Here is a 25,353-nt window from a genome sequence, read left to right as displayed (position 1 = left end):
TATTCATTTAATCCTGTTCACACTTCCACTGTGGTACTGTAGCTCTTAACCCTGTCAACAGATCCCTTTCTCTCATTTCAGCTCATATTCCCCAGTTCAATGCTATGCCTCCAAGGGCTGAATTTGCCACATACCTCATTTAGAGCTTCTGTTAAACTTCTGAAATACTTGGATGAAGGACCATACAAGCTTAATATTAAAAATGCATCAGAACTTCTAAATGAATAGTGATTTGACTGCTCTACAGTTCAACTGAGTTGTATATAGCCAAACTCTGGCCTTATAGAAAGGTTACCCCTGGCTTTCTCTGGCTTGCTGTACTATCAGTATGCTCCAGAGAGTACCAGCATGCCACAGAGCCAGTTAGTCTGACAGAACCAGTCCAACTAACAGAGGGAGCCAGAGGGAAGGTGCTGTATGTGTCAAGCGTAAATACCAAACTCTGATCAAGCCAATCATGGCACCCTGCGGGCATCATCTGATTGGCTTGGCCTTGCGTCAGGGAACACTCTCTCCCCCAACGGCCATTACAGAATCCCATCATGGCCAGAGTCATTTTCTCTCTCTTGATTTCTGGTTCCAGTGAGAAATCAAGTGTGTGATCAAACTAAATGCTACTTGTTACATTTAAGCAGTGTTGACTTCTAAATGCCTTCTGTCTGGCCGAACTGGGCTCTTATGTCTGCCGAGCTGGGCTCTTATGTCTGGCGAGCTGGGCTCTTGTGTCTGGCCGAGCTGGACTCTTGTGTCTGGCCGAGCTGGGCTCTTCTGTGTGGCCGAGCTGGGCTCTTCTACAGGCCTGCAAATGGGGAGGAAGGCCTGGGGAGTGGGGAGGCAGGCCTGGGGCGTAGGGAGGCAGTCCTGAGGAGTGAGGACTCTTCTTGGATAGAGGTCGGTCCCTCTGCTTGATGTACAAAGAGAGATCAACAGGGAATCAGGAGGAACAACACTTCTGCTGTTTTGTTTATAGTTAAAATGCGTTGCCCAAATTAATGTTATTTTTGTAAATGGCCTCCATTGCCAATCAGTGCAATCCACATTGCATCTGTAGTAGATTAGAGACCCTTGTCGATTAGGATTTGGGCTGGGGGTTGTGAGGGGAATGCAAATGGATGATAATTGAGACGATCATCTGATGAACCTCTGAATCCATTAGATAACTAAGCACCAGTAGATCACTGATGAAACTGAGGAAGGCCCATTAATTCCCCAATGAAAGAGGTCTCCTCCACTGGGGGTGTGACAAAGGGACTTGCTAATGGACCTCCCTTAGCACAATCATGCTGTTAGTCTATTGCTCCCCCCAACTGAAACCAAAACTATTGAAGACCTTCTGTTGTTGTTCGTGTCGAGTTTGTCATCCTGTTGGCTCTATAGTGAATTACATAGTACCGTTCCACAGACGTGGCAAAATCTAAAATCTGAACATGCAACAAGCAAAGAAAGATCAATCCTCCACTGTGAAGTGTATAGCCCTCAGCAGTGGATCAACGCTGCTGTTTTGCGTTTGAGGGCGTAAAGCACCTTTAAAACATTAAAACGGATAGGCCATTAGGGAAGATGGTGCCTGGTCCCAAGAAATCACACACACACACACACCCTCTCATAGAACAGCTATTTTTAGACCTGGCTCGACACCCTCAAATGAGCCATATCTTGTGCTCTGCTTAGCCAGGTCCTTATTTGGAAAAGCAAAGAGTCAATGAATGCCAATGAGGCTGATCTCCCTGGGCATTTGAGTTCTATTCTGGGACGATAACTACCTATGGGCTGCCTCCAAGGGGGAGAGCGAGCAACCTCATGTTTATTTCCCAGCCCTTTATTTTCTCCTATGCCGTAGAATGATTTGTCTAATCTCTCATGAAATACATTTTTAGTGGAGGAACGGRGGTGGCGACGCTCAAAGCCCTCCTGCTGGCCGCTCACAAATATCATTGGCTAATTAATGGCTATTTACATCTCAGTCTCCTGGAGCAGAATGGACCCCCTATGCTATTTATTCTCAGCCATAAAGAATCATAAAACAAGAAATGCTTTTTTCTCCTTCATCTACATGGAAACAGAGAGACGTATTAATTTTTGTTTTGGAGAGAAACTGGAATTCCACTTTGGTAGTCTACATAAGCATTCAAGCGGCAGTTCTTGAGGAAGTTCTAAGGAGGAGAAACTTAAAAATATTCAGCAAAGTGAATCTTAAGGGGGTTTCAGAGATTGTTGGAATCTGTTTCAAATGTTAATCACCCCTAGATACCCCTGTCTGAAGAGAAGGTGTGTCAGTGAGGTTTAAAAGAAGCTTGGAGATGTGCCAGGTCTCTGTCCTGTTAGATGTCATGTTTCCACCCTTCCACACTCTTCCACACACCATGGACAGCCAATTAGAGGAGAGTTCTGTCCATAAGCCCCAGCTATGTCAGAAGTATGACCAGTGACAAGGTGTAATGAGACACATGGCCTTTCACTGGTGACATTAGTCAGCCTAAGAACAACCACAGCCACAATGACCGACCGAGTTCAACTTCTGCACACCCGGATGATCAAAGAGCTCCGTTTCTATTGAAGCACAGAATGTAATCGCTTGACACCCTCTACCAAAGGTAACAAACAACTTTCAGGATGGTTACCCCTCAAGGCCTGTTTCTCATCAAGTGTTTGCTGTGCCCAATGGAATCCCGCAGTAAAGGATGCCAATTCTTTCCCTCAGGTGGAGGAGAATGGTCTTCTGCTCCGGGTCCACGGGGGCCTGTTGGGCTGCATCATCAACCTAAACAACAAAGGGCCGTACTGAGTTCCTGGGATCATTATTCTCTCATGAATTACCCACAACCCCCCCAAAAAACTCCTTCCCAAGGCCGTGAGGCGGCACACCGTCGGTGGGTTATTGTGTTTCTTCACCGACGAGGATGATGCTCATGGTTTATGCATGGGGGCATTTTCTCTTTGAAACACAGAGAGACAGAGCAGCGTGAGTGGCGCCATAGAGCCTGAGTGAATGCTTCGAGATCTGTTTATTGACATCTGGTTGTTTTCTATTCTTCTCTGTAATCCATGTCAGCCCTGGTTGTTGTTATCATCTGAACCTGGTTGAGTGGCTGGGATCCATTTTGTTTCTTTGTGTGTGCTTCATTGTCTGCCATCTGCCTCCTGAAAATTAAACCACCATGTCAATTTCTGTGTCCTTTTGTTCTGGCACAGATCACTCGCACCCACCCTGAAATGGGAAATGGATGTGACTTACATGTTTAGGACTGCGTGAGGTTTTGAAAATAATGAAATGTATTTTATGTTAGTATCTAAGAGGGTGGTATTGTTATAAGAATATGTAGCTGTAGTCAACTTTTCAAAATAAAAGTGTTCCATTTTGATGCACTGAGTGCTAAACCGAGTGAAATGGAATAATGTTCTGGCTGCAACCATGCCATTAAGGGAGGAAAAATGGATTTTGTGAAAAACAACCAAACGACAAATGGGTAGAAAGGTTATTTTAAAAAGCCTCCCATCTGTCCATTTTATGGCTCCGAATCTGTCAGTACTTCTAAATGAATAGGGTCACCTCTACGTCAACATTGTGAAGTAAAACCCAGTAATATGCCTTCAGTAAAAAGCTACAATGCTGCCACTTCAGCTATCTTTGGCTTTATCCAACACTTACTGAATCAGGAGTGTATTCACAGCTCTTAGTTATCACTCACTGGAGTTTGAGTCATGTGAGCGCATCATCACTAGGCTGTGAAAGGAAAATGTCACCTCCACAGGAACAGGATGGAGAGGAGAGGGGCCTCTTAAGTGGAAGTACGTTGTCGTCAATGCTTTCCAAAAACAAAACCCGAATTAATCACAAAGGTTGTTTGCTATCACGTACAGGCTTTGGCAATTCAATCACACCAGGGCGCCATTAGTGCTGTTGCCAAGTTTGAAAAAAGTACAAAGATGGAAACAAGTATGAGGTCAATAGTGATGTCATACATTTTGGCATGAAGAGGATCTCTATGGTTGAACGACCTTTTCTTCAATTCACTGATCATTGTTTGTCTTTCATCAATCCACATCCAATTTAAAACCAACCCCAGTAAAATAAGTTAAATGTCTGACAGAAGCTAAACTGGATTTATTGGCTAATAGTTGTGATATACTGTACAGCTTCTGGTTGAAGGCCGTGGGCAAGGTGCATTTTGAGAGTACAAGCGGAACCACAGTGGCACAGTTACAYCTCTATTTTCAACAGAATTGTTGACTCAGCCAAGTCATGGCACAAATTGGATCTTCCACAGAGCCAAGCTTGTTTGATCAAGTGATCTGTGACACATCATGCTGGGAAGGTTTTTGTTTAAATCAGTGCTGTCTATTACATAACCCATTATGAAGTATGATGTTGCTTATATATGATTTGAAAAGCATGTGTAAGGCATATGAAGACCTTATGAATGCTCTATAAAGCCTTTATAAGGTAGTTATCTTGTCTCAGTGTATGCATATTCGTGTGCATCTACAATTACTTTAAATGGCACTTGATAATATTCAGAGCTCCTAAATATGTACATTTTACAGACTCTTAAAAAAGCAATATATGACTAAAATGGAAATGTGTTCTTTTCAAAACTGGCAACTTGTTTTTGCAACTGCCACATGATGAATCTAGGGCAAGATGATGAATGTACCTTTTGCATAATTCAAAAGTAATATGAAGGAGTAGGGAGAGGAACTTTAGTCTGACAATGTCAAAAAGATCCGTTCTAAGCGTCATTTTTGACAGCATCCTTACAAGTCACCATCTTTTCAACTCCACTGTCTGTCAGATTGACAGGCCAGTAAAACAAAGGGAAATCCGTTCTATTTTTCACAACATACCCAACATATACACGTGGTAATCTCATTTCTTCTCCACATTTAAATCCAGTTAGTGACATGGGAGTGCATTTCCATGTCAAATTAGCTGTTCACGTCTTGAAACACCATGTCGCTGTCCATGGTGCTGAATTCACATAGGTAGCATACAGCCTAGTTGTCGGAAAACGATGTAAACAAATCAGAACCGGCTACCTTTACTGGGCTACCTCTATAAACATACAAACAACTGACTTTCGTCCATTAAGATACAATAATAGGAGTCATACCATATAGGCTACCATATGACTTGTGCAATTACGCGATTCACATAGAAGGAGAAAGAGAAACATCTGATCATTGGTTGAATACTATTCGGCAGTCTGTTGCCAGACGTGGGCATAGTCACTGCACTAGTCTATGGATCTTATGGCTGGATTCGATTATCAGTTACATCCGTGGCTTTAGTAGGTGAGTAACTCATCCTTTTGATGTGTTAGTTGAAACAAAATCTAGCAACATTGTGAGAAAATGAAATATATATTTTGCCCATTCATTTTGAAGGACACGTGCTTATTTGTCGGCCACGTTGCTGTGTGTTGCCGCTTGATCTATGGGTGTTCTTTTGTTCATGGTTGAAGCGATTATTGCATATACATAAAAATACTATACAATACTATACATACTTAACATTAGATATCCTTCGTTTTCGAGACAGAATAAGCGTGTTCTGTAAAGGAAGCATCTTTGATTGACTTGGCAATGAGCCAATCTCTTATTGGAAGTTGGTTGGTGCTGTACAGTAATTTAACCAAATAGAAAGTCAATTTGAGCGAATTAGTGGTTCGTTTATTGGCAACAATCTGACAATAATTTAGGTAAAAAATTATAACCTTCCCTGTTCCGTGGTAAGAACAATGAAATCGCGCTTGTTTTCTTGGTTCGCTTTTTAAATATTGTAGTTTAGAGACATTTGCATTCGAATGTGTTTAGAAGCCTTAATACAAAGATTGAAATAGTGATGATGGTTTATTTTACATTCAGTGCATTTCCATGATCATAGTTTATGGTTGCAAATAGAGGCATGAATAGCCTATGCCATATATACGATATATATATACTATGCCATATATACGATATATATACACTATGCCATATATACTATATACAGCTGCGTTCCCCAACTGGCGATTTTATTTGACCAGCAAATCAGCTCCAAGGGATTCGAATTTTGGAAATCTGTTCCAAAGTATTCCCATGCATAACACAAATATGGGATCTATTCAAATGTAAGAAATGTTTATAATTATTATGTTCTAGTAACATATTATGTCTGTTTTGGGCTTCTTGCGGGCCATTTACAAGTTATTATGTTCTGGCCCCTTGACCATCCAAGAGAAAATCGTCCCGCAGCTGAATCTAGGTGATGATCCGTGCTCTACAGGTCAAAATGCTTCTCTCAGTAGGTTTGTGTGTCGGCTTCAGCAACCTCCAACTATCAAGCTTTTCTTAATTACCAGAATCCATTTCTATGACCAAACCTCTCTGGAGTACAAACCTACTTCTTTCTCACTTTTAATTTGTGTGCACTTCTATGCACAGGTCCTTATTTGGTCATTCAGATAATAATAATGCAATCTTCCCTTTTCTGATCTGACTTGGTACCCCAGTATCTTAATTAACGGGTATCATATTGGCTCAATGTAAAACTCATGCATTTGGGCTATAGCAAAACTGTTATTCAAAACACAATGAATCAAATGTTCAGAGTAAGGTAACAGTTATGAGGGCTACTGGGAGTCTAGGTTGGTCTGCTGTCAATATGGTCCTTCTCTGGACTAGTTTCTGTTCACATTGCTGTTTTACCGTGCTCCCCTACTTCCCGCTGTGGAGTTTTAGACTTGATGCAGAAGCTCCTATTCAGACAAGAGGGAGACTTCTTCCTTTGTGAGAAAACACACTCATAGTCATGTTTGAGTTCACTGAACCATGTGTTTGTTTTATGTTGCCTTGGCCTACTTTCACTCTTGTACAGTATGATTCTCTCTCTCCTCTTTGTGACTGCTGCTCTCTCCTGACCCTCATCTCTTTCTCTTGGATGGCCATAGGCAGTTCTGTCTTTATATTGAATGTGTTTGGACACGCATGCCAGATCTAATACCACTGTCTGTCTCTTTTGCAGTGAACCAGCCATAGGAAGAACAAAAAGGAATCTACACCAACTGAAGACGTTGTAAGTGTCTGATGACATTTTTCCTTGATTCAACATATAACATTTCACAAATTGTGTTGTGCTTGCAGTGGTATATATTTCTGGCAACACCATCCCATCCAAAATCTAATGAAACAACCTTCAAATCTGTCAATTTCGATTTTAAGATCAACAAATAACCTTTAAATTCATTCGATTTTCATCTCTCTTATCAAACTTAAGAGAACAGATGAATACACATATAGGTCTACTCAATAAAGTAGTATTTTTCAAATGATCTTTCTCAAAAGCCTTTATATATTGTTGCATGCAATAATCTGTACTCTTAATAATCATAATTATTGTTATTATTATTATATTTAAATTCTGCCGTCCCCACTGCAATTCCCCGATTTAGGAATACCACATGTTGCTCGACCTTTTGCGTGAATCACAAGTTGAAGTCAATGGGAGATTTATGCAAAATGTGGCTTATATGCTCTTACTGTATCTACATGCATTTAGCCTATAGCACCTGAGCAGTACACACACAGTGAGTTACTCCATGGGACATCTTATTGAAACATTTAAAAAGCAGCTGACGRACATACTGTCACTCAACTTACCGTATCAAGTTAGTGAATTGACCAGGGAACCAGAATGCCCGATGTCCTCTGGTCTCGTTTGGMATGCAGACATTGTARTGCTGCCTGCTCTAATGAGATCTCTWGGCMGGAGAATCTAATATTCACCACCGASGCTACAACATGGTCRCCAAGTCAGTGGCTCTGAGGACTGTATGTTAATCCAATGGAGTGGAGTCATCTGTGATCAAGAAGAASTAGAGAGGCAATAGAATAGAGCCACACTCCAGAGGAGAATGTTCTGTAAGGGATCTGTTGTGTGTGTCATATTACCAAGAGATGGCAGTGAAACATGATGACTTTTCTCTCCACAAGTCCTGATTTAGGATCAGTTTTTCCTTTTAGATCACAATGAATATGATTACAGGAACAGGGGAAGCTGATCCGAGATAAGCACTCTTATTCTGAGTCGCTTGACACATACGGCCCTTCGTCTTAACAGTAGAGTATGTATGTTTGCTCGTTTTTGCTGGTGGCTGGTTTGGAAGGACAGGCAGTTACAGTATAGACAATAGTAATTAACGCTGCCTCATTTTACATGATGGAGCACCAAGTTGTCTCCTGTGGTGAATGGAGCTCCCTGCATCTGTCCCAACTGTCACCTGTGATTGATGAACTGCGTGTGTCCCAATACGTCTTCAAGGCTCTTCGCTGCTGTCTCCCCCCCACCACCACCCCGATCCTCATCGCCGGATCTCCCAGCCTCATCCTATTAGCAGGCATATTAACCACCACCCATATTTTATGATCGGGGCATAATCCCACCTTGTCATGGTGTTCTGTCATTATAGTAATACAAGTCTCCTTGCTACCATCCTTGTGTTTACTCTTTTCCAAGTGAGTCCCTCCTCTTCTCCACATAGCCTTCCCACCTTTGGGGCAGGGACAGGGGTGTACTGGCAACAATCACAACCCCTTAATCCATTTAGATCCAGGACATAATCCGTCCAGTTTCCTGGCATTAAGTGCATATCCACACCTGACATATTGTTGTGGGAGATGGGCCAGATCTGATGGGAGGACAGTAGCAGGTTAATAGGCTCTCACACCACCAAGGTCGATCCTGTCAGTGTGTCAGTGTCTCATAACACCTTCCATAGGCTTTGAGCTTTGGGGCAGTAGCCTGGCCCTGTTCCACAACACTGATCCTGGCCTGATTCTGACAATCTCACCCTCTATCTGGGGAAGCCCTTTGAGGGTTCCCATCACCTGCCTCTACCCAGTCTCCCACTTTAGCGTGGGATGACAGAGTTTAGAGAGCGTGCGCCCACATAGATTATGCTAAATGGTATAAGTATAAGATATTGTCACAATCACAGCTTTGCAACAAAGCCATGAAGTATTGGGTTTGAGCCATGTGACGAGTTGAACCAGGGAACACTTGTTATGATTTAATGTTTTCCTCTGATACTTGGTAATAACTTTACAGTTTACCGGCTCACTGAGAGTCATCAATCTGCTGGTGGTTGTCATCTTGCTCTCAGCTCTCAGCTGCTTGGAGAGACTGACAACCATCTCATTCACTCAGTGCTCAGTCAGTCATATCTCCCAGGGAGAGACAGAGAAGTGAGTGGGATGGAGATAAGTGCTGCAAGATGGAGCCCCTTCATTTAATGCAAAGCAGATAGACATGCAACAGAAAACATTCACGGTCACACAGATTGATACAAACAACTTTGAATTCACTCTTGAGCAACATAGTACTGTTTTGGAGTCAATATAGCACAGTGATTAGAGACAATTATAAACTGGGTGGTTCGAGCCCTGAATGCTGGTTGACAGCCGTGGTAGATCAGACCGTACACCACGGGTATGACAAAATATATATATATTTACTGCTCTAATTACGTTGGTAACCAGTTTATAATAGCGATAAGGCACCTCAGGGGTTTGTGGTATATGGCCAATATATCACGGCTAAGAGCTGTATCCAGGGACTCCGCGTTGCATCGTGCTTTAGAACAGCCCTTAGCCGTGGTATATTGGCCATGTACCACACTCCCCCGGGCCTTATTGCTTAATTATTAACTCAACAGAATAACGTTGGTTCACAGAGTGTAATAATTGATATGAAGAGTTGTGAGGATGAGGTGTAAGGAGGTTTTATGGGGATGCTTTACAGGGTGTATCCATCCCCATCCATCCCCGCCCTAGCTGTCTATAACCAGACTGACTACTTCCCCCGCCAGAGTGCATTAAGGTCTCTCAGAGTAGGCTTTCAGACCAGACCCATTTTAGACATAGTTCTCTCTCCCTCTTTGGCCAGGGTATTACAGCAACCAGAATGAGCTCTTCTTTCTCCGCAGACAAGGTTAGCATTCACCTGTGTTCCCTTGTCTAACGGGACAGGCTATGCTCCATGTTCCTCTTTTAATCTGGGGCATTATAATATTTCATTTCCTCCCTAATTCGTTTAATCAGTCGCCGGGTCCCGCTTCTCAGATAGGGCCGGGGAGACACCAAACGCAATTCACATCTCCTTCTTTGTCCTCGGTTTCTGCACCATACAAAACTCTGTGATTGTTCTTTAATAACAGAGTGTGGATGTATCCAGGTTGCCATTGTGGGGCCGTAATTTAATACCTAATGTTGTCCCTTTGAGGAAATGGCAGGGAAATTGAGGGCTCGCTTTGAAATTAGGTCTTGCGTGGATACAGTTTCACTGAGAATAGGGCCTTTTTATCAAACAGAGTAGAACATTAGCAGTTCAATTGATGATCAGTTTATCTTTGGCAATTCGAGTTCTTCAGTCGTTCTTTATCTTGGTGTAGGTTGCCAAGTCAACTTCTCTCCTCAACCTTCATCCCAAGGAGCATTACGTTGCCTCAGCAAAATGGATGACTGAACGAAATGCAAATGCAAAGCATGGTGAACGACGGCACTTGTCAGCATTAAGCAGTGTCTAAATGATGCAAGGTCACACAACGAGGTGGACACACTGAGGTCAGTGACTGACGAGTGAGAAAGGCATGTATGGCATTAGCCCTGGTGGACCTTAGCCTAKTCTGTCAGGGAGTTAGACCCAGAGTGCTGCTGCGCTGCTTAATGAGAACTGACCAATCACATCTAACCACTACTAAAGCCTGCATCTCCGCTGGCCTGGTCGGGGTGCACACAGGATTGTGTAACCACACGCGGTCTAATGGCGTAAGCCTTTTATTTCATAGTAGCACTGAAGGATCAGCCCATTTAGCTTTTCTCGTCGCCTTCTTTCTTGCATCATCCTAAGTTGTCATCCATGTATTTTGTATTTCTATCCACCTTCGTTTGGAGCAGCATGTTGAATGTACTGTTTTTTTACAGATACGTGTGCACTACACTGGGGGTTGGGCTGGGATGCTGTTGGCTGTGTGGCCTCTTCTTCTGGCTAGCACACCGTGCTCAGTAACCAGTGGGCTGGTGGGCATGTTTCTGTCAGCACAGCCTCTTGATCCTTATCCAGGGAGCAGTGAAACCACCCTCCGGTGAGGCTCAGGACAACGCTGATGGGGAAAAAGCAACATCACTGTGTTCAAAATAGCTGCGGGGTTGGCATTTTCCAGAATGCTCCACTTCCCATGGCGTTCGCCGTGTCCTCTGTGAGCCAACGCGTCTCGGACACATTGCGGTCACCATGTGGCTGGAGGAGATCTGAAAAATGCAGAGATGAAGCCTGCGAATGTCCCGTGAGAAAAGTGTGTTCCTTGAGAAAATCGTCTAAGCTGTCCAGGGCATGTTTTTGACTCATTAGCCTTGTTACAGAGGAGTACAGTATATCCTTTACCAACCGAGGTCAGGTGACCACTGCATTGCAGGTATTTATGTACCCAAAGACCAATGGAACCATGTCAGATTCAGAGGCTGTGTTGTTTTAAGCAACTCCCCGAACCATCCAAAGTTTTCTCAGTGTCTGAAGCTGAACTTCTCACAGGAGAACCCAACACATCTCCAAGATGGATTCCTTTTCATGTTTCTGGGCAGGGTTCATGTGTCTGGTCTGGCCTTCTATCAGTGGTGTCCCACTCCCAACCAAACCGTTTTTTAAGCCAGGGGCATTTCCTGATCTACAGGCTTCTCTTTCCTCAGCGGGAGAGACTCACTTCAAAGGTGTGGCCAGTAAATCCAGGGCATCTTCGCGCTCAACCGCAAGGTCTTCTGCTGAATGTTTTACGGTCAGTGGGATTCTCCAAACTTTCTGCCCTGGATGTCCGATATTGCAATTGTGTTATGATTCACCTGCAGATACCACTGTCACAGCATGTCTTCTCCCACATGTCTTGCTTATAGCTGAACTCTCTCATGTCAACTCGTATTGATAGACTCTGCCCTCTGCGTTGACCTGCATTACTCAGTGTAGGTAAAGAGCTACCGCCTTCACATGATACCTCCAACGACTTCAATCTCCTAAAAACAGCAGGAGAGCGAAAGAGCCAGCAAGAGAGAGAGAGAGAGAGAGAGAGAGAGAGAGAGAGAGCAGTCGCTCGCATTAAGCAAATCATTTCATGCAAGGTGGCAGCGTTATGAAGAGAAACAAATGTCACTGAGGATCCTATCAGTGGGATCAAATTGAGGATCGTATTAGTGGGATCAAAGTGAGAACTATGTCAAATATCTGGGGCAGGTTTCTTAAACTGTTCTGTCATCAGCCAGGGGTGATTCATCCGGATTCCTCGTTGTGCCCAAAGCAGCTCCGTAGATCTACTAATGCTAAGTAACATTTGGTTTGTTGAAAATGTTATAGATCACATTAGGAGGGAGTTTGAAATAGCTCTATTTGTGGGATGGGGAAATCTTTGTGTGTGTGTGTGACAGGGGGATATGCAGCCTTAGTCCCTCTTTCCACACTTTTCAGGGAGTGTTGTGGTGTTTTCTCCCCAGGATTAGGCCCACTGACTACAAGTGGGTCCACATTCACTACGGGGGAACAAACAGACTATGCAGCTCCACAACACTGTCAGACACACAATGTCTGTCTGGGACTTTCTTCTCTTCTCTTTCTTATCCCTCTCTTCCTGTGTGTAATAATGGCTTCCTCCATTCATTCTCTCCCTCTTCTCCAGGAAATCAATAGTGATGATAACAAGCTGAAGAGAGGTCCTCAGTCAAAACAGCCCATTGAGCCTAAATGTCACCGTTTGGAGTCCAAGATTGATTTATTCTGGCAAAATACTGGTTGCTATCTTGGAATTGCCTCCTTTCCTCATTCCCTCTCTCTTTTCTTTCATTATCGTCAAGATTCAGGAGAGTGTGCTTTTACTCGTCCAAAGTTCAAGTAAACAAACATTTTACTTCATCAATCTCGGCCTGCAGGGGGCTTTAAACAGGTAATCCCAATGGACGGCCTGGTTTAAGCCACCACAGCGCAACTACTTTAGACTCATAACGACACGCGCTGATGGTTTGGTTAATTACGCTGAATTGTGTGTTTAGCAAACTTAATCTGTCTGGGAAATATTTAAACAGACTCAATCACAATGATAATGCCTCTTCCACTTCAGACTTTGCAATCAGCAAAGAGCTCAGGGGCCAACTCGTGGATGCATCGACATAGCTAATCAGAACTTGCTGTAGGTGACGGTGAAACAATGCTTTTAACCTCTGACACAGCTATGGGTTTTCAACGGTGTGATGGTGTGTTGCCAATTTCATATGCAACTCACTGCACAAAATAAACCTCCATAACTTAATCTCACTCTGCCTCTGTGAGAGCCTGCTAGGCTAATGGAGTCCGTAGTGGTTTTAAGAGGTAGTCCTTTTAGTGTTTTTTCACACATTATTATAATGTTCTATGTTTAATGTGCTTTCTTGGGCTCCTTTGGGATACAGCTCCATATCCATTCTCTCAGAATGAAGGTTGAATCTACTTTTGTGTTTTTAGGAACGCATTATACATTTGGGCGTTGTCAGTCACATGAGTTTGTGGGAGAGTAAACTCATCTCCAGGCAGGGCCAGATTAATGTTCTGTAGGGGTTTACCGGGCCTGAAACTCCTGGGCCCAGGCCTGTGGGGGGGCCAAGAGGCAGCAAATTATTATTTCTTTTTTAAATATATATTATTCACAAAACATATACTTTATATATGAAATATACTACCGTTCAAAAGTTTGGGGTCACTTAGAAATGTCCTTGTTTTTGAAAGAAAAGCTTATTTTTTTGTCCATTAAAATCAATTTGATCAGAAATACAGTTTAGACATTGTTAATGTTGTAAATGACTATTGTAGCTGGAAACGGCAGATTTTTTAATGGAATATCCACATAGGCGTACAAAGCTTTAGTTTTTAGTAGACTATCATTTTACAGATGTATGTTGAAAACGTTTTTGGGAGATGCGATGGATCATTGGGGATCATTCAATATTCCCTTTCTTTTGTTGTTCAGTGAAATAATCCCATGTGAAGAGTCAACTCATTTACTTAAAGTTTCTATTGGAAGGATTTAAAAATGTGCAATTATGTCTACTTATGATAAGGTAAAAGGTTTATGTTTCTGTCTTCATATGATATGGTGAATATATCCAATGCAAAAACATCTACATTAATTTGCATATATTTCCATTAATTCCCATATATTGCAGTTAATCGCCTCTAACCCTAGGAAGCTCTTTGCACCTCTCCTCCTCCTCCTGAATCATCCTCCCTCCTCCCCCCTCTCCTCTCTGCTGATGATCTCGTCAACCATTTTGAAAAGAAGGTCGACGACATCCGATCTCGTTGCTAAGTCAAACGACACAGCTGGTTTCTGCTCAACTTCCTACCCTGTGCTTTGACTCTTTCTCCTCTCTCTCAGATGAAATCTCGCGTCTTGTGACGGCCGGCCGCCCAACAACCTGCCCTTGACCTATCCCTCCTCTCTTCTCCAGACCATTTCCGGAGACCTTCTCCCTTACCTCACCTCGCTCATCAACTCATCCTTGACCGCTGGCTACGTCCCTTCGTCTTCAAGAGAGCGAGAGTTGCACCCTTTTGAAAAAACCTACACTCGATCCCTCCGATGTCAACAACTACAGACCAGTATCCCTTTTTCTTTTCTTTCCAAAACTCTTGAACGTGCCGTCTTGGCCAGCTCTCCTGCTATCTCTCTCAGAATGACCTTCTTGATCCAAATCAGTCAGGTTTCAAGACTAGTCATTCAACTGAGACTGCTCTTCTCTGTGTCACGGAGGCGCTCCGCACTGCTAAAGCTAACTCTCTCTCTCTGCTCTCATCCTTCTAGCTATCGGCTGCCTTTGATACTGTGAACCATAAGATCCTCCTCTCCACCTCTCCGAGCTGGGCATCTCCGGCGCGGCCCGCTTGGATTGCGTCCTACCTGACAGGTCGCTCCTACCAGGTGGCGTGGCGAGAATCTGTCTCCGCACCACGTGCTCTCACCACTGGTGTCCCCAGGGCTCTGTTCTAGGCCCTCTCCTATTCTCGCTATACACCAAGTCACTTGGCTCTGTCATATCCTCACATGGTCTCTCCTATCATTGCTATGCGACGACAACAAATTAATCTTCTCCTTTCCCCTCTGATAACCAGGTGGTGAATCGCATCTCTGCATGTCTGGCAGACATATCAGTGTGGATGACGGATCACCACCTCAAGCTGAACCTCGGCAAGACGGAGCTGCTCTTCCTCCCGGGAAGGACTGCCCGTTCCATGATCTGCCATCAGTTGCAACTCCATTGTGTCCTCCTCCCAGAGTGCTAAGAACCTTGGCGTGATCCTGGACAACACCCTGTCGTTCTCAACTAACATCAAGGCGGTGACCCGTTCCTGTAGGTTCATGCTCTACAACATTCGCAGAGTACGACCCTGCCTCACGCAGGAAGCGGCGCAGGTCCTAATCCAGGCACTTGTCACTCTCCGTCTGGATTACTGCAACTCGCTGTTGGCTGGGCTCTGCCTGCTGCATTAAACCCCTACACTCATCCAGAACGCCGCAGCCCGTCTGGTGTTCAACTTTCCCAAGTTCTCTCACGTCACCCCGCTCCGCTCTCTCCACTGGCTTCCAGTTGAAGCTCGCATCCGCTACAAGACCATGGTGCTTGCCTACGGAGCTGTGAGGGGAACGGACCTCCGTACCTTCAGGCTCTGATCAGGCTACACCAAACAAGGGCACTGCGTTCATCCACCTCTGGCCTGCTCGCCTCCTACCTCTGAGGAAGTACAGTTCCCGCTCAGCCCAGTCAAAACTGTTCGCTGCTCTGGCACCCCAATGGTGGAACAAACTCCCTCACGACGCCAGGTCAGCGGAGTCAATCACCCACTTCCGGAGACACCTGAAACCCTGCCTCTTTAAGGAATACCTAGGATAGGATAAAGTAATCCTTCTAACCCCCCCCCTTAAAAGAGTTAGATGCACTATTGTAAAGTGGTTGTTCCACTGGATTTCATAAGGTGAATGCACCAATTTGTAAGTCGTCTGGATAAGAGCGTCTGCTAAATGACTTAAATGTAAATGTAAATGTTAATTCCCACAGAAGTTTCCATCTCTGAATATTCCCAAAATGTGCAACCCTAGTTTGTACCACGTTTTGTGCTGCTACCATGTGCTGCTGCCATGTTGTTTCTACCATGCTGTGTTGTCATGTGTTGCTGCCATGCTATGTTGTTGTCTTAGGTCTCTCTTTATGTAGTGTTGTGTTGTCTCTCTTGTCATGATGTGTGTTTTGTCCTATATTTTTATTTAATTTATTTGTAATTTTTTATCCTAGTCCCGGTCCCCGCAGGAGGCCTTTGCCTTTTGGTAGGCCGTCGTTGTAAATAAGAATTTGTTCTTTAACCTGTTTGGGATAGGGGGCAGTATTTTCACGTTTGGATGAAAAGCGTGCCCAGAGTAAACTGCCTGCTACTCAGGCCCAGAAGATAATATATGCATATCATTAGTAGATTTGGATAGAAAACACTCTGAAGTTTTTAAAACTGTTTGAATGATGTCAGTGAGTATAACAGAACTCATATGGCAGGCGAAAACCTGAGAAAAATCCAACCAGGAAGTGGGAAATCTAAGGTTTGTAGGTTTGCCTATCCAATAGACAGTGTCTATGGGGTCATATTGCACTTCCTAAGGCTTCCACTAGATGTCACCAGTCTTTAGAACCTTTTGTCTGGCTTCTACTATGAAGGGGGAGTGAATAAGAGCTGTTTGACTAAGGGGTCTGGCAGAATGCCATGAGCTAAGTTATGCGCGCAGCCATGAGAGCGAGCTGCATTCTCTTTCATTTCTAAAGACAAAGGAATTGTCCGGTTGAAACATTATTGAAGATTTATGATAAAAACATCCAAAAGATTGATTCTATACATCGTTTGACATGTTTCTACGAACTGTAATATAACTTTTTTGACTTTTCGTCTGGACTTTCGTCTAGACTTGCCTTGTGAATTTCGATTGGTGAACTAAACGCGCTAACAAAAAGGAGGTATTTGGACATAAAGATGAACTTTATCGGGAAAAAAACATTTATTGTGGAACATGAAGTCCAATGAGTGCCATCTGATGAAGATCATCAAAGGTTAGTGATTAATCTTATCTCTATTTCTGCTTTTTGTGACTCCTCTCTTTGGCTGAAAAATGGCTGTATGTTTTTTTTTTGTGACTAGGCGCTGACCTAACATAATCGTATGGTGTGCTTTCGCTGTAAAGCCTTTTTGAAATCGGAAACGATGGCTAGATTAACAAGAAGTTACGCTTTCATTTGGTGTATTGCACTTGTGAATGTATGAAAGTTAAATATTTCAAAAAAATATTTTTGAATTTCGCGCTCTGCCATTTCAGCGGATGTTGTCGAGGGGTTCGCCTTAAGATTAAGGTCCCGTGTGGCTCAGTTGGTAGAGCATGGCGCTTGCAACGCCAGGGTTGTGGGTTCATTCCCCACGGGGGGACCAGGATGAATATGTATGAACTTTCCAATTTGTAAGTCGCTCTGGATAAGAGCGTCTGCTAAATGACGTAAATGTAAATCAGCAACCATCACTCCTGTGTTCCAATGGCACGTTGTTAGCTAATCCAAGTTTATTATTTTAAAAGGCTAATTGATCATCAGAAAACCCTTTTGCAATTATGTTAGCACAGCTGAAAACTGTTCTGATTAAAGAAGCAACAAAACTGGCCTTCTTTAGACTAGTTGAGCATCTGGAGAATCAGCATTTGTGGGTTTGATTACAGGCTCAAAATGGCCAGAAACAAAGAACTTTGTTCTGAAACTCATCAGTCTATTCTTGTTCTGAGAAATGAAGGCTATTCCATGCGAGAAATTGCCAAGTAACTGAACATCTCGTATAACGCTGTGTACTACTCCCTTCACAGAACAGCGCAAATTGGCTCTAACCAGAATAGAAAGAGGCATGGGAGGCTCCGGTGCACAACTGAGCAAGAGGACAGGTACATTAGAGTGTCTAGTTTGAGAAACAGACGCCTCACAAGTCCTCAACTGGCAGCTTCATTAAATAGTACCCGCAAAACACCAGTCTCAACGTCAACAGTGAAGAGGCGACTCCGGGATGCTGGCCTTCTAGGCAGAGTTCCTCTGTCCAGTGTCTGTGTTCTTTTTCCCATCTTAATCTTTTATTTTTATTGGTCAGTCTGAGATATGGCTTTTTCTTTGCAACTCTGCCTAGAAAGCCAGCATCCCGGAGTCGCTTCTTCACTGTTGACGTTGAGACTGGTGTTTTGCGCGCATTTGGGCGGAGGTTTCTGGGAGCGAGATTAGAGGGAGAGCAACATTATGTCGGCAGGTAGCCTAGTGGTTAAGAGCGTTGGGCCAGTAACTGAAAGGTTGCTGGTTTGAATTTCTGTGCCGACTAGGTGAAAAATCTATCTGTGCACTTGAGCAAGGCACTTACTGTAACTCTATTTGCTGCTGTAAGTCGCTCTGGATAAGAGCATCTGCTAAATGTAAAAACATGGATTTGAATGTCCTTTCTGTAAAGGCACCACAATAGTCAAAAATGGTTTCCTCTTCGTTTCTCATTTCCTTTATCTCCAGAGAAGAGATGAGGAGAGAAAGCTTCTTTAGGTTATCCAGACTCTATTGTGACAGCCACCATTTCAGTGATAATGCCAGAGAAGCTAGTGTTTGGGTGCCGTGCCAATATATCCTATATAAACCAGCTTCGAGGGTATTATCACTTTTATACAACGGGTTAGCAAAATATAAAAATATGATTGACATATTTTCATAAAAAAAGTTATTTTTTTGAATTTATTTATACTATTTCATCCTTCCCCAAGATATAGTCACGACACAAATCTAGGGTTGATACCCAAGCCGGCTGGTCGTTCGTTCTATCAGTTTGGTTGCCAGAGACGAGACCCAGTCGTTCAGTCTTTTTGTTCTGTTTCTATGGATGCAACCCAGTCATTTGTTCTAAATGTCCCATTGCCATACTGGCTGGCAACGTTCTTATCCCTTGCTTGCTAGCTAGCCAACTATGGCTAACTTACAGTCACGTCAAACAGTGCAGCCAGAATAACAACAAATTAGCTGCATTTGCATTTGTTTAAGCTGCTTTCTAGTGACATTTACTTGGATACATTCAAAACAATGAGCTAATAAGTCACGATTTCAACCTGGCATAGAAAATGTGCTCTCTCATCAGGACAGTGTTGTTCAGACGAGCTAGCCAACAGCACAGCTAATAGCAATCACTTCAAATGGAACCTGGAAAGGCAGCACTTCATTTCGTTTGACCTGTTTTCTATTGATATTTCTGTGTATATATATCCATAAAATTATGCTGATTCATGATTTCGACTAGCTGAGAAAATCTGCCTGTCTGTCTGTCTCATCCCGACTCCCGACACGTTCATTACTATGCGATAGCTGGAGATCGAATTTGAATATTGAAACAATGTTGCAAATGTAAGAGAGACAGACAGTAAGGTTTATACAAATCTCCGTGGTGAAAACAAAATGTTAGTCTAAGAGAAATGTGAGATAATGTCTAGATGCTTTTTGTAGTGGAGATCAAGTTCATGAATTGTCTGGCTGGGCGGATGAGACAGCGGATTGTGCAGTCAGATGGAACAGAGTAAATAGACATTTTAATGTCATAGATTTAGCCGGTGGTAACTTGTGGAATAGACACCGGATGGAATGCGGTTTTAACCAATCAGCATTCAGAATTAGACCAACCCATTGTATAACTTCCGATAACTACCATCCATATATGAATGGCAAAGGCCAGTGAAAAACCAGCACCAAACCATCACACAATGTCCCAACTCCAATGAAGTCTTGTTCACAGAGGAATAGGAGGAGTAGGTCTGCTAATTGTGAGTTGAATGGGTCCCTGCAGACTCTACAGACTGGGGGCTGCATCATTGCTCTGCTCCAGCTCCTGCTTCACAGAGGAAGAGGGAGAGAGATTTCTCAGCCCACGGACAGCAGAGCAGCCCGAAGCCAAAACACCCAGATGCTTATTTAATTCCGTGCTGGCTCACAGTGGGCTGTAAATTGAACATGGGAGCATAATTCTGGGTGTCTGTTTGTTGTGTTTAAACACTGGCGAGCCGTCTGCCGGCGTCGTTTCATCAGCCGTCCCCCCGACTTCTGGGCGGACCTCCGCCCCTCCCCGCTGCAGAGGTGTGTGGGGCAGGAGAGGAACAGAAACCAGCCCAGAACACCTGCTAGGGAGAAAGAGAGTGTAAACTGAAAAGAAGATTGCATCTTTTTCTGTTAATGAAAGGATTCAGGAAGTGAAAAATGTCTCAGCTCTGAAGTAACAGTGTTAATTTTGCACCGCTCTCTGAGTCAAAAGTTATGAAAAACAGAAGTGATTTCTCAGGGGAATATCCTATTGAGGCCTGTGCACACAGTGAGGGGTATTGTAGCCAGCCATTGTATCAGGGCACTCGGCCTCCCCTCCACACAAAGACACACCGGTGCTGTCCCTTTTCCTCTCCAATGAGTCACAATAGCGGTGGTCACGATGATGTCGGACATGGCACAGTTACCAACCCAGTGGGTGCCAGATGTGAAGGAAACCATTGTGGGCTTGTAAGAGCTTGAATTGGTTATTCATTTAAACATGCCTTTGCATGTTCGGTGGAACCACTAATAATGAGTCCATGTTCACAATGCAGAGTTGTTCGAGGCATCTGTCCTTCTTCCTTGGAATTGCCCCCACTCGATCTCCCCACTCCATGCCTTCTCAGAATGACGCAACACGGATACTCCCTTTGTCCATTGGGATCTTACTGACTGCGTACTGTAGGAGTGTAACCTGCATGCTATTTTGGGAACCGGATGCCACATGCTACTGCAATTTAACATGTGACTTACTGTAATGCAAAATAGAGGTCATTGGCAACCCTTTCTGTCTTCGTACTTCACTATGGCCTTCCTCTTTATGTCGGACTTGTGCTCTCTGATGGCAAACATAAGGTGGCAGATTTGAGCCTCAGATTGCTTGTAATTAGGATTATCCATAATCTCAGGGGGTGAGTGAAAGTGAGTTATAAACTGGGTGGTTGACGCCCTGAATGCTGATTGGCTGTTCTAATTACATTGGGAATCAGTTTATATTAGCAATAAGGCACCTTGGGGGTTTGTGGTATGTGGCCAATATACCACGGCGAAGGGCTTTATCCAGGCACTCTGCGTTGCGTCGTACATAGGAACAGCCCTTAGCTATGGTATATTGGCCATATACCACACCCTCTCAGGCCTTATTGCTTAAATATACTCTGTTACATCCTGTATCGGTGTTAGTTTTTATTTTCTACTTAGTTTATCACACTCTGCTCCTCGTTGATGTCATTCGCCCGTTTACTCTGTATTAGGTGAGTGTTGAATGTCTATTAGCATTGCATAGAGAATAGGTTTGCAGTAGAGTTGCTAAGAAACCACAGAGCTTCCCCAGAATGTGCTGTTATTTCTGATAACCACGTCACGGGCTTTCACACCTCCGAGAATAAGTACAGCAGCCTAGACTTTAAAGACGAGGAGACTAAAGGAAGACAGAGTAGTTCTCCCAAGGATGGAGAATCATTCTGTCTCCAGTAGATCTGAGAATTGTGAAAGAGGAGCATGCATCGTTGAGCTCTATCAGCTTTTGGGGTTGTTTTTTATTAAACCTCGCACAACAACACAGACATAGGCAGATAAGCCATTTTTAGAATGTGCTCTAAAAATGTGTTGGGAGCTAGCATAACCCCCATGTCACCCTCCGCTCACTGAAGAGTGAGATGTAGCACATTGAAATGTCAGCTCCTCTTAGTGTCGTCAGTTTTGCTGACGGCTGCGGTATGATTACCATATGGCTGGCGTTACCTCATCATCCTCCGCCCTGTTTATCTGCCTCTCTCCTCAGAGACGCGGGGCAGATGGACACAACACACACWGAGCACCACAGAATGTAGAGGAGAGTAGATCCGAGTCAGCCCGAATGTAATGGCTGACTGTCTGACACAATAAGCAAGGCTGATGACAGTGGGCAGCCTGTGGAATTGGAATGGGTTGAAACCATTAAGAGTGAGGTTTCATTATACATGGTTTYGCAGCCATCTTGGATAAATATACACAATGTATTGTGTCAAATGGCAGTAACAAAGTTTAGAGTGAGTTTTATGAGTTATACCAAACCAAAGATTCAGCACTGTTTACAAAGGCGAGGGTGGGCCTCCAAGTACTCTGTCACAGGGGCTTGGAAGCTTAGTCAGGCTCTAAACAAGCTGTAAAGGGCTTCTCACAGAGGAACAGCAAAGATAAGCACAAAAAAAACTCATGTCCTGCCGGAGTGGTGCTGGAAGTGGGTGACAGCTTGACACCACTCTGTCCCGTTTCTCTCTCAGATGGGCCCACTCCGAACCCTGACCTCAATCTCCATTTTGTTTAACCCAGCTGACTAACCATGTACTATTTGGGTTGTGAGTACCCTCTGTCTCTCCTTTAATCCACAGAACATAGTGGACATTTTCATCCTGATCCAAGCAGTAGCCCCCCCCCCCCCCCCCCACCGCTTTTAATCTGCATTTAAAGATGAAAAGAGAATGCAGGCATCTGTTGGGGGACCCTCTCTGGGTAATAACAGGAGGACTGAGGGAATATATGAAAGTCTAGGCCTGGTGCACAAAGAGGCCAGAGTAGAGGGGAGAGAGTTATTGACCCCCCCAGGCCCGAAGAGCAGAGGCTTTTACAGGGACAAGGCCAGCTTTGATCATCCAGGGGTAAGAGGCACTGTGGATAAGTGTGTGTGTGAGAGAGAGAGAGAGGGGGGGGGAGAAGGAGAGGGGGAGAGAGAGAGAGGGAGAGAGAGACGGACGGACGGACGGACGGGCAGCGATCTGAGGGACTTTGTAAAGTCACAGTAATGTGCCGGCATCCATTTTGTGCCCTCGGTATTGTAAATTGGCCTCTGATGAAAGACAGTGCCAGGAAAGTGCACTTTGATAACTATCCCAATGCTGTTGCCATGTAACATAATCACAGCGGCTATTACAGTCAAAATGGAGACCTGTAGACTGAAATGGAGGGATATGGAAGTAAATGGCTCTTGATAATCAACAGAGAGAGAAGATGGAGCTGTAACAAAAGACTGGATCTGTGTGTATTCTCATGTGGCCACCATCTCAGCATGCTATGCATCTACTATTAATACAGTGTTGATGAAGCCAGGTTGCGTCACCCTGTTACTCCGACATGTAAGGGCTTGCATAATTGGTTATGGTTCAAGCTGTAGATTTCATCAATAACTCAGGCTTGTGTTGGTACTGCATTGAATGGTGTTCATCTCAAAACTAATGTAGGTCAAATAGCGCTAAAAACAAGACTCATGAGACGTCTGCACGTAGGTTCCACTGTTTCCTTCTGTTCTCTTCTATTACAGGGAAAAGGTTCACTCAGGTAGTCATCCAGATATGCAAATCATCCATGGTTGACAGACCCTGATGCGATACATCTGTCATTGTGATGTATGATTTAACCGTTACAACGGTCTCTCTTCTCTAGTCAGGGGTCAGATACTAAACTACCATACACACTCTGCATTCCCCAGGTGCCATTGGCTCCACCCCAACTGTCGCCATGGAGACCCCTTATGTCCCCATTTTAATCGCCTGTCCTTGACACATATGGAACTACATACACAAAGCCTACACACAGTATGTAAACACAGCTTCAGGTTTGTTCCCGTGATGCACACAGGCAGCTGTTCTGCCACTGCCCTGTGGAGGGGAGCGCAGTGGATCCTCCAGTGGACCACTCACATGCAGTTCACAGTGCACACTCCCAGGAGGTTTAATGAGTGGAGGAGGGCCGGCACACAGCAGCAGCAGCAGACTCTCCTCACTGTCCGTCTCAGCTGTTCATTATGGACCTGCTGCTCTGCTCCCCACTGCCAAAACTCAGGATAGAGTTAATTCCGTCCTCCTAGATGATTTCCCATCGGTTTAGTTTGGCTGAAAGAGCAGGCAAACACACACAGATGCGCGCACACACACACAGATGCGCGCACGCACGCACGCACGCACACGCACGCACGCACGCACACACACACACACACACACAGCACACACAACACACACACAACACACACACACACACACACACACACACACACACACACACACACACACACACACACACACCACACACACAGACAAACGCACGCACACAACACACGCACCACACACTACACACACACACACACCTTGCTGTTACTGTGGTTGTTGGTCACGTCCAGAAGGTTTGTTGTTAAAAGCTTTGGGATTACAGCACCATGGTAAACAGGTATTCTAGAGAGCAACATTGGTCTGTTTCTCCTGTATTCCTGACACACCTGTGTGTCTATGTTCCTGCCTTCGAATGAGAACGCCACCAGAGAAATCAGCCCAATCGAAGACCCATCCTTCCAAAACCCGATTGGGTCAGAGAGTGTCTGTCTTGACTCTGTTAAAAACAACCCATTCTCCTCGCGGAAAGATCATGCAGACGCAAACAAGTTAACTTACCCCTCAAAACACATGTGGACTCTTTTCCAATGCCCAGATACGACGGTCCATGATTTGTTCTGAGAGGCTCAATGATTTTCCACCGTAGTCCAATGTGATCTCCAACAAATTGAACGTGGAAAGCATTTGCCACATTATGCATTAGTGTTATCGTTGATTCCATTCCGGTTAATGCCTGCTCAGAGTTCCTTCACTAGTGTTACCGTCACACGAGATACAGAATTTACTGTGAAATTGGACTACCGAGCCAAGACCTTTTCTCTCCACCACCATGGATAATGACCCAGTAAAAGATAACTTGGGGGAGAATAATTGTTAAAGGAGCCTTACTCATAATAGCACATCATTTACATAGTTTCCATAAAACATGATTATGCGAGAGAGCGTTGGTCATCTCTGTCTCAGACTTCAAGCCCAGGCATTTCAAGTGTGTTTCAGAACTAATGTCAGAGCAGTCAGAGGAGTTTTGTGTGAAGCAATGCAGTCACGACTGGAGGGAATCCCCCCCCCCCCCCTTCGTTCTCCCTGCTTTTGTCTTCCCCCTCTCTCTCAGTGGCATCCATCTCTCTTTAGAGATCCACCATGCTTTCTTGCCCATGGGGGCAGCCTGGATGCTGTAGAAAGCCTCTGGCCTGTGGAGAATAACAATCACTTTACCTGGCCACAGTAGTGGGGGGAGAGGAAGAAATGGAATCAGCCATCCTTGGAAAAGATGGAGGAGCCCAGCTCAAATGGCCCTCTGTCAGCCAGGCGGCACTGCTCTTCTCTGTCTCTCTGTCAC

General features: G+C 44.3%; 1 protein-coding gene and 1 long non-coding RNA gene across 3 annotated transcripts in view; both read left to right on the top strand.

The window, feature by feature from the left end:
• Positions 1–25,353, top strand: part of LOC111982726 (synaptotagmin-1) — a 217,136-nt gene that overhangs the window by 39,425 nt on the left and 152,358 nt on the right. Inside the window, exons 1-2 of one of the 2 annotated variants that reach the window (XM_070434004.1) lie at positions 5,211–5,292; positions 7,004–7,054. The gene's annotated coding sequence lies outside the window, so the exon portion shown is untranslated. Of the gene's footprint in view, positions 1–5,210; positions 5,293–7,003; positions 7,055–25,353 lie in introns of those variants that run through there. The other variant, XM_024014340.2, reaches the window with a different exon arrangement.
• On the top strand, positions 1,829–3,165 carry LOC112081386 (uncharacterized). The gene is made up of 2 exons (XR_002896493.2): positions 1,829–2,594; positions 2,702–3,165. It is a non-coding gene; the product is annotated as an uncharacterized lncRNA (long non-coding RNA).

Source organism: Salvelinus sp. IW2-2015, linkage group LG3 (genome assembly GCF_002910315.2).
Source record: "Salvelinus sp. IW2-2015 linkage group LG3, ASM291031v2, whole genome shotgun sequence".
NCBI lineage: Eukaryota > Metazoa > Chordata > Actinopteri > Salmoniformes > Salmonidae > Salvelinus > Salvelinus sp. IW2-2015.
Note: the sequence above shows the minus strand (reverse complement) of the source record. Positions and strands in the feature narration are given on the sequence as shown.